This window comes from Chiloscyllium punctatum, unplaced genomic scaffold (assembly GCF_047496795.1).
Source record: "Chiloscyllium punctatum isolate Juve2018m unplaced genomic scaffold, sChiPun1.3 scaffold_877, whole genome shotgun sequence".
NCBI lineage: Eukaryota > Metazoa > Chordata > Chondrichthyes > Orectolobiformes > Hemiscylliidae > Chiloscyllium > Chiloscyllium punctatum.
In genome coordinates, this window is record NW_027310611.1 from 32,501 (window position 1) to 42,501 (window position 10,001).

Consider the following 10,001-nt stretch of genomic DNA (forward strand, 5'->3'; position numbering starts at 1 on the left):
CGGGTTGGTATAAATCAGTAACCACTGACACTTAGAATTTTTTCGAGTTGGTATAAATCAGTAACCACTGACACTTAGAATATTTTCGGGTTGGTATAAATCAGTAACCACTGACACTTAGAATATTTTCGACTTGGTATAAATCAGTAACCACCGACACTTAGAATATTTTCGAGTCGGTATAAATCAGTAACCACTGACACTTAGAATTTTTTCGACTTGGTATAAATCAGTAACCACCGACACTTAGAATTTTTTCGAGTTGGTATAAATCAGTAACCACCGACACTTAGAATTTTTTCGGGTTGGTATAAATCAGTAACCACTGACACTTAGAATTTTTTCGAGTTGGTATAAATCAGTAACCACCGACACTTAGAATTTTTTCGAGTTGGTATAAATCAGTAACCACCGACACTTAGAATTTTTTCGAGTCGGTATAAATCAGTAACCACTGACACTTAGAATATTTTCGACTTGGTATAAATCAGTAACCACTGACACTTAGAATATTTTCGGGTCGGTACAAATCAGTAACCACCGACACTTAGAATTTTTTCGGCTCAGTAGAAATCAGTAACCAAGCGCATTTTTGAATTGGTTACTGATTTCTCCGTTCGAGTTGCGGCTGCAGTTGGCTTCAAATAGTGGTGGGGGCTTAATTATCGCCGAGGGGAGCATGTCCCGGTGGTGTGGCCGAGGATGGAGTGCCTTTTGAAGGGGGTGTTTCTGAATTTGGACCCTTTTTGAGTTGCATGGCCGGATGGGTGTGGTTTTGAAGGGTGTGTCTGTCTGGAGTGGCACCGGCGTTGGTGTGAGGCTGAGGGTGGGCGTTCGGTTCCTGGTTAGGGATAGGGAAAGGGTGAGACTTAGCTTTAGTGCTCGTGCCCCCGATTTTGGTAATGTTTGACGTCAATTTTCCAAGGAGGCGAATGCAAGGCTTCAGAGGGACTTTGAGTGTTCGGGGGCGGGGTAGCTCAGCCGGATTTGCCCCGGCGGTTCTGCGGACGGTGTTGACTTCGAGGGCGGACCGGCCCCCGTGTTCAGTCCGAATATCGTGCATTGTTAACGGCGGGAAGTGTTCCAAAAGGGAATGGGATTGAATGTGACTGCTGAAGCCGACTTTGAGACCTGTAACGCGGGTAGCTCAGCCGGATTTGACCCGGCGGTTCTGGCGACGGTCTCGCCTTCGAGGGGGGAGCGCCCCGCGTGTTCAGGCCGAATTTTGTGCATTTCCATCGGCGGGAAGAGGTCCAAACGGGAATGGGATTGAATGTGACTGCTGAAGCCGACATTGAGACCTCTAACGCGGGTAGCTCGGCCGGATTTGACCCGGCGGTTCTGCCGAAGGTCTCACCTTCGAGGGGGGAGCGTCCCGCGTGTTCAGGCCGAATATCGTGCATTGTTAACGGCGGGAAGTGTTCCAAAAGGGAATGGGATTGAATGTGACTGCTGAAGCCGACATTGAGACCTCTAACGCGGGTAGCTCGGCCGGATTTGACCCGGCGGTTCTGGCGACGGTCTCGCCTTCGAGGGGGGAGCGTCCCGCGTGTTCAGGCCGAATTTTGTGCATTTCCATCGGCGGGAAGAGGTCCAAACGGGAATGGGACTGAATGTGACTGCTGAAGCCGACATTGAGACCTCTAACGCGGGTAGCTCGGCCGGATTTGACCCGGCGGTTCTGCCGAAGGTCTCACCTTCGAGGGGGGAGCGTCCCGCGTGTTCAGGCCGAATTTTGTGCATTTCCATCGGCGGGAAGAGGTCCAAACGGGAATGGGATTGAATGTGACTGCTGAAGCCGACATTGAGACCTCTAACGCGGGTAGCTCGGCCGGATTTGACCCGGCGGTTCTGCCGAAGGTCTCACCTTCGAGGGGGGAGCGCCCACCGTGTACAGGCCGATTTTCATGCATTTCCAACCGTGGGAAGGGGTCCGAAAGGGGATGGGGGTGAACGTGACTGCTCAACCCGACTTTGAGACCTGTAACGCGGGTAGCTCAGCCGGATTTGACCCGGCGGTTCTGGCGACGGTCTCGCCTTCGAGGGGGGAGCGTCCCGCGTGTTCAGGCCGAATTTTGTGCATTTCCATCGGCGGGAAGAGGTCCAAACGGGAATGGGATTGAATGTGACTGCTGAAGCCGACATTGAGACCTCTAACGCGGGTAGCTCGGCCGGATTTGACCCGGCGGTTCTGCCGAAGGTCTCACCTTCGAGGGGGGAGCGTCCCGCGTGTTCAGGCCGAATTTTGTGCATTTCCATCGGCGGGAAGAGGTCCAAACGGGAATGGGATTGAATGTGACTGCTGAAGCCGACATTGAGACCTCTAACGCGGGTAGCTCGGCCGGATTTGACCCGGCGGTTCTGCCGAAGGTCTCACCTTCGAGGGGGGAGCGCCCACCGTGTACAGGCCGATTTTCATGCATTTCCAACCGTGGGAAGGGGTCCGAAAGGGGATGGGGGTGAACGTGACTGCTCAACCCGACTTTGAGACCTGTAACGCGGGTAGCTCAGCCGGATTTGACCCGGCGGTTCTGGCGACGGTCTCGCCTTCGAGGGGGGAGCGCCCCGCGTGTTCAGGCCGAATTTTGTGCATTTCCATCGGCGGGAAGAGGTCCAAACGGGAATGGGATTGAATGTGACTGCTGAAGCCGACATTGAGACCTCTAACGCGGGTAGCTCGGCAGGATTTGACCCGGCGGTTCTGCCGAAGGTCTCACCTTCGAGGGGGGAGCGCCCACCGTGTACAGGCCGATTTTCATGCATTTCCAACCGTGGGAAGGGGGCCGAAAGGGGATGGGGGTGAATGTGACTGCTCAACCCGACTTTGAGGCATCTAACCCGGGTAGCTCAGCCGGGTTTGACCCGGCGGTTCTGCCGACTGCCTCGCCTTCGAGGGGGGAGCGTCCCCCGTGTACAGGCCGATTTTCATGCATTTCGAACCGTGGGAAGTGGCCCAAAAGGGGATGGGGGTGAATGTGACTGCTCAACCCGACTTTGGCGCTTCCGAGCCGGGTAGCTCAGCCGGGTTTGACCCGGCGGTTCTGCCGACGGTCTCGTCTTCGAGGCGGGTGCCTCCCCCGTGTACAGGCCGATTTTCATGCATTTCGTACCGTGGGAAGTGGTCCAAAAGGGAATGGGGGTGGACGTGACTGCTCATACCGACATCGAGACTTGTAAGCCGTGTAGCTCGGCCGGGTTTGATCCGGCGGGTCTGCCGACGGTCTCGTCTTCGAGAGGGGGGCCTCCCCCGTGTACAGGCCGATTTTCGTGCATTTCCAACGGTGGGAAGAGGTTCAAAAGGGGATGGGGGTGAATGTGACTGCTCAACCCGACTCTGAGGCTTCTAACCCGGGTAGCTCGGCCGGGTTTGACCCGGCGGTTCTGCCGTCGGTCTCGCCTTCGAGAGGGGCGCCTCCCCCGTGTACAGGCCGATTTTCGTGCATTTCCAACGGTGGGAAGAGGTTCAAAAGGGGATGGGGGTGAATGTGACTGCTCAACCCGACTCTGAGGCTTCTAACCCGGGTAGCCCGGCCGGGTTTGACCCGGCGGTTCTGCCGTCGGTCTCGCCTTCGAGGGCGGAGCCTCCCCCGTGTACAGGCCGATTTTCGTGCATTTCAAACCGTGGGAAGCGGTCCAAAAGGGGATGGGAGTGAATGTGACTGCTCATACCGACCTTGGCGCTTCCGACCCGGGTAGCTCAGCCGGGTTTGACCCGGCGGTTCTGCCGACGGTCTCGCCTTCGAGGGGGGAGCGTCCCCCGTGTTCAGGCCGAATTTTGTGCATTTCGAACCGTGGGAAGTTGCCCAAAAGTCGATGGGAGTGAATGTGACTGCTCAACCCGACTTTGGCGCTTCCGAGCCGGGTAGCTCAGCCGGGTTTGACCCGGCGGTTCTGCCGACGGTTTCGTCTTCGAGGCGGGTGCCTCCCCCGTGTACAGGCCGATTTTCATGCATTTCGTACCGTGGGAAGTGGTCCAAAATGGAATAGGGGTGGACGTGACTGCTCATACCGACATTGAGACTTGTAAGCCGTGTAGCTCGGCCGGGTTTGATCCGGCGGGTCTGCCGACGGTCTCGTCTTCGAGGCGGGTGCCTCCCCCGTGTACAGGCCGATTTTCGTGCATTTCGAACCGTGGGAAGTGGTCCAAAAGGGGATGGGGGTGGACGTGACTGCTCAACCCGACTTTGAGGCTTCTAACCCGGATAGCTCGGCCGGGTTTGACCCGGCGGTTCTGCCGACGGTCTCGTCATCGAGGGGGGAGCCTCCCCCGTGTCCAGGCCGATTTTCGTGCATTTCCAACCGTGGGAAGTGGTCCAAAAGGGAATGGGGGTGGACGTGACTGCTCAACCCGGCTTTGAGACTTGTAAGCCGGGTAGCTCAGCCGGGTTTGACCCGGCGGTTCTGCCGACGGTCCCGCCTTCGAGGGCGGACCCTCCCCCGTGTACAGGCCGATTTTCGTGCATTTCCAACGGTGGGAAGAGGTTCAAAAGGGGATGGGGGTGAATGTGACTGCTCAACCCGACTCTGAGGCTTCTAACCCGGGTAGCCCGGCCGGGTTTGACCCGGCGGTTCTGCCGTCGGTCTCGCCTTCGAGGGCGGAGCCTCCCCCGTGTACAGGCCGATTTTCGTGCATTTCAAACCGTGGGAAGCGGTCCAAAAGGGGATGGGAGTGAATGTGACTGCTCATACCGACCTTGGCGCTTCCGACCCGGGTAGCTCAGCCGGGTTTGACCCGGCGGTTCTGCCGACGGTCTCGCCTTCGAGGGGGGAGCGTCCCCCGTGTTCAGGCCGAATTTTGTGCATTTCGAACCGTGGGAAGTTGCCCAAAAGTCGATGGGAGTGAATGTGACTGCTCAACCCGACTTTGGCGCTTCCGAGCCGGGTAGCTCAGCCGGGTTTGACCCGGCGGTTCTGCCGACGGTCTCGTCTTCGAGGCGGGTGCCTCCCCCGTGTACAGGCCGATTTTCATGCATTTCGTACCGTGGGAAGTGGTCCAAAAGGGAATAGGGGTGGACGTGACTGCTCATACCGACATTGAGACTTGTAAGCCGTGTAGCTCGGCCGGGTTTGATCCGGCGGGTCTGCCGACGGTCTCGTCTTCGAGGCGGGTGCCTCCCCCGTGTACAGGCCGATTTTCGTGCATTTCGAACCGTGGGAAGTGGTCCAAAAGGGGATGGGGGTGGACGTGACTGCTCAACCCGACTTTGAGGCTTCTAACCCGGATAGCTCAGCCGGGTTTGACCCGGCGGTTCTGCCGACGGTCTCGCCTTCGAGGGGGGAGCCTCCCCCGTGTACAGGCCGATTTTCGTGCATTTCGAACCGTGGGAAGTGGCCCAAAAGGGGATGGGAGTGAATGTGACTGCTCAACCCGACTTTGGCGCTTCCGAGCCGGGTAGCTCAGCCGGGTTTGACCCGGCGGTTCTGCCGACGGTCTCGTCTTCGAGGCGGGTGCCTCCCCCGTGTACAGGCCGATTTTCATGCATTTCGTACCGTGGGAAGTGGTCCAAAAGGGAATGGGGGTGGACGTGACTGCTCATACCGACATCGAGACTTGTAAGCCGTGTAGCTCGGCCGGGTTTGATCCGGCGGGTCTGCCGACGGTCTCGTCTTCGAGAGGGGGGCCTCCCCCGTGTACAGGCCGATTTTCGTGCATTTCCAACGGTGGGAAGAGGTTCAAAAGGGGATGGGGGTGAATGTGACTGCTCAACCCGACTCTGAGGCTTCTAACCCGGGTAGCTCGGCCGGGTTTGATCCGGCGGTTCTGCCGACGGTCTCGTCTTCGAGGCCGGTGCCTCCCCCGTGTACAGGCCGATTTTCGTGCATTTCCAACGGTGGGAAGTGGTCCAAAAGGGAATGGGGGTGGACGTGTCTGCTCATACCGACTTTGAGACTTGTAAGCCGGGTAGCTCAGCCGGGTTTGTTCCGGCGGTTCTGCCGACGGTCTCGTCATCGAGGGGGGAGCCTCCCCCGTGTCCAGGCCGATTTTCATGCATTTCCAACCGTGGGAAGTGGTCCAAAAGGGAATGGGGGTGAATGTGACTGCTCATACCGACTTTGAGACTTTTAAGCCGGGTAGCTCAGCCGGGTTTGACCCGGCGGTTCTGCCGACGGCCTCGCCTTCGAGGGGGGAGCGTCCCCCGTGTTCAGGCCGAATTTTGTGCATTTCGAACCGTGGGAAGTTGCCCAAAAGTCGATGGGAGTGAATGTGACTGCTCAACCCGACTTTGAGACTTGTAAGCCGGGTAGCTCAGCCGGGTTTGACCCGGCGGTTCTGCCGACGGTCTCGTCTTCGAGGCGGGTGCCTCCCCCGTGTACAGGCCGATTTTCATGCATTTCGTACCGTGGGAAGCGGTCCAAAAGGGGATGGGAGTGAACGTGACTGCTCATACCGACTTTGGCGCTTCCGAGCCGGGTAGCTCAGCCGGGTTTGACCCGGCGGTTCTGCCGACGGTCTCGTCTTCGAGGCGGGTGCCTCTCCCGTGTACAGGCCGATTTTCGTGCATTTCCAACCGTGGGAAGTGGTCCAAAAGGGAATGGGGGTGGACGTGACTGCTCAACCCGGCTTTGAGACTTGTAAGCCGGGTAGCTCAGCCGGGTTTGACCCGGCGGTTCTGCCGACGGTCCCGCCTTCGAGGGCGGACCCTCCCCCGTGTACAGGCCGATTTTCGTGCATTTCCAACGGTGGGAAGAGGTCCAAAAGGGGATGGGAGTGAACGTGACTGCTCAACCCGACTCTGAGGCTTCTAACCCGGGTAGCTCGGCCGGGTTTGACCCGGCGGTTCTGCCGTCGGTCTCGCCTTCGAGAGGGGCGCCTCCCCCGTGTACAGGCCGATTTTCGTGCATTTCCAACGGTGGGAAGAGGTTCAAAAGGGGATGGGGGTGAATGTGACTGCTCAACCCGACTCTGAGGCTTCTAACCCGGGTAGCCCGGCCGGGTTTGACCCGGCGGTTCTGCCGTCGGTCTCGCCTTCGAGGGCGGAGCCTCCCCCGTGTACAGGCCGATTTTCGTGCATTTCAAACCGTGGGAAGCGGTCCAAAAGGGGATGGGAGTGAATGTGACTGCTCATACCGACCTTGGCGCTTCCGACCCGGGTAGCTCAGCCGGGTTTGACCCGGCGGTTCTGCCGACGGTCTCGCCTTCGAGGGGGGAGCGTCCCCCGTGTTCAGGCCGAATTTTGTGCATTTCGAACCGTGGGAAGTTGCCCAAAAGTCGATGGGAGTGAATGTGACTGCTCAACCCGACTTTGGCGCTTCCGAGCCGGGTAGCTCAGCCGGGTTTGACCCGGCGGTTCTGCCGACGGTTTCGTCTTCGAGGCGGGTGCCTCCCCCGTGTACAGGCCGATTTTCATGCATTTCGTACCGTGGGAAGTGGTCCAAAATGGAATAGGGGTGGACGTGACTGCTCATACCGACATTGAGACTTGTAAGCCGTGTAGCTCGGCCGGGTTTGATCCGGCGGGTCTGCCGACGGTCTCGTCTTCGAGGCGGGTGCCTCCCCCGTGTACAGGCCGATTTTCGTGCATTTCGAACCGTGGGAAGTGGTCCAAAAGGGGATGGGGGTGGACGTGACTGCTCAACCCGACTTTGAGGCTTCTAACCCGGATAGCTCGGCCGGGTTTGACCCGGCGGTTCTGCCGACGGTCTCGTCATCGAGGGGGGAGCCTCCCCCGTGTCCAGGCCGATTTTCGTGCATTTCCAACCGTGGGAAGTGGTCCAAAAGGGAATGGGGGTGGACGTGACTGCTCAACCCGGCTTTGAGACTTGTAAGCCGGGTAGCTCAGCCGGGTTTGACCCGGCGGTTCTGCCGACGGTCCCGCCTTCGAGGGCGGACCCTCCCCCGTGTACAGGCCGATTTTCGTGCATTTCCAACGGTGGGAAGAGGTCCAAAAGGGGATGGGAGTGAACGTGACTGCTCAACCCGACTCTGAGGCTTCTAACCCGGGTAGCTCGGCCGGGTTTGACCCGTCGATTCTGCCGATGGTCTCGTTTTGGAGGGGGGAGCCTCCCCCGTGTTCAGTCCGATTTTCGTGCATTTCGAACCGTGGGAAGTGGCCCAAAAGGGGATGGGAGTGAATGTGACTGCTCATACCGACTTTGGCGCTTCCGAGCCTGGTAGCTCAGCCGGGTTTGATCCAGCGGTTCTGCGGACGGTCTCGTCTTCGAGGCGGCTCCCTCCCCCGTGTACAGGCCGATTTTCATGCATTTGCAACGGTGGGAAGTTGCCCAAAAGGGGATGGGAGTGAATGTGACTGCTCAACCCGACTTCGAGACTTGTAAGCCGGGTAGCTCAGCCGGGTTTGACCCGGCGGTTCTGCCGACGGTCTCGCCTTCGAGGGGGGAGCCTCCCCCGTGTACAGGCCGATTTCCGTGCATTTCCAACGGTGGGAAGAGGTTCAAAAGGGGATGGGAGTGAATGTGACTGCTCAACCCGACTCTGAGGCTTCTAACCCGGGTAGCTCGGCCGGGTTTGATCCGGCGGTTCTGCCGACGGTCTCGTCTTCGAGGCCGGTGCCTCCCCCGTGTACAGGCCGATTTTCGTGCATTTCCAACGGTGGGAAGAGGTTCAAAAGGGGATGGGGGTGAATGCGACTGCTCAACCCGACTCTGAGGCTTCTAACCCGGGTAGCCCGGCCGGGTTTGACCCGGCGGTTCTGCCGTCGGTCTCGCCTTCGAGGGCGGAGCCTCCCCCGTGTACAGGCCGATTTTCATGCATTTGCAACGGTGGGAAGTTGCCCAAAAGTCGATGGGAGTGAATGTGACTGCTCAACCCGACTTTGAGACTTTTAAGCCGGGTAGCTCAGCCGGGTTTGACCCGGCGGTTCTGCCGACGGTCTCGCCTTCGAGGGGGGAGCCTCCCCCGTGTACAGGCCGATTTTCGTGCATTTCCAACGGTGGGAAGAGGTTCAAAAGGGGATGGGAGTGAATGTGACTGCTCAACCCGACTCTGAGGCTTCTAACCCGGGTAGCTCGGCCGGGTTTGATCCGGCGGTTCTGCCGACGGTCTCGTCTTCGAGGCGGGTGCCTCCCCCGTGTACAGGCCGATTTTCATGCATTTCGTACCGTGGGAAGCGGTCCAAAAGGGGATGGGAGTGAACGTGACTGCTCATACCGACTTTGGCGCTTCCGAGCCGGGTAGCTCAGCCGGGTTTGACCCGGCGGTTCTGCCGACGGTCTCGTCTTCGAGGCGGGTGCCTCTCCCGTGTACAGGCCGATTTTCGTGCATTTCCAACCGTGGGAAGTGGTCCAAAAGGGAATGGGGGTGGACGTGACTGCTCAACCCGGCTTTGAGACTTGTAAGCCGGGTAGCTCAGCCGGGTTTGACCCGGCGGTTCTGCCGACGGTCCCGCCTTCGAGGGCGGACCCTCCCCCGTGTACAGGCCGATTTTCGTGCATTTCCAACGGTGGGAAGAGGTCCAAAAGGGGATGGGAGTGAACGTGACTGCTCAACCCGACTCTGAGGCTTCTAACCCGGGTAGCTCGGCCGGGTTTGACCCGTCGATTCTGCCGATGGTCTCGTTTTGGAGGGGGGAGCCTCCCCCGTGTTCAGTCCGATTTTCGTGCATTTCGAACCGTGGGAAGCGGCCCAAAAGGGGATGGGAGTGAATGTGACTGCTCATACCGACTTTGGCGCTTCCGAGCCTGGTAGCTCAGCCGGGTTTGATCCGGCGGTTCTGCCGACGGTCTCGTCTTCGAGGCGGCTCCCTCCCCCGTGTACAGGCCGATTTTCATGCATTTCGTACCGTGGGAAGTGGTCCAAAAGGGAATGGGGGTGGACGTGACTGCTCATACCGACATCGAGACTTGTAAGCCGTGTAGCTCGGCCGGGTTTGATCCGTCGGGTCTGCCGACGGTCTCGTCTTCGAGAGGGGGGCCTCCCCCGTGTACAGGCCGATTTTCGTGCATTTCCAACGGTGGGAAGAGGTTCAAAAGGGGATGGGGGTGAATGTGACTGCTCAACCCGACTCTGAGGCTTCTAACCCGGGTAGCTCGGCCGGGTTTGA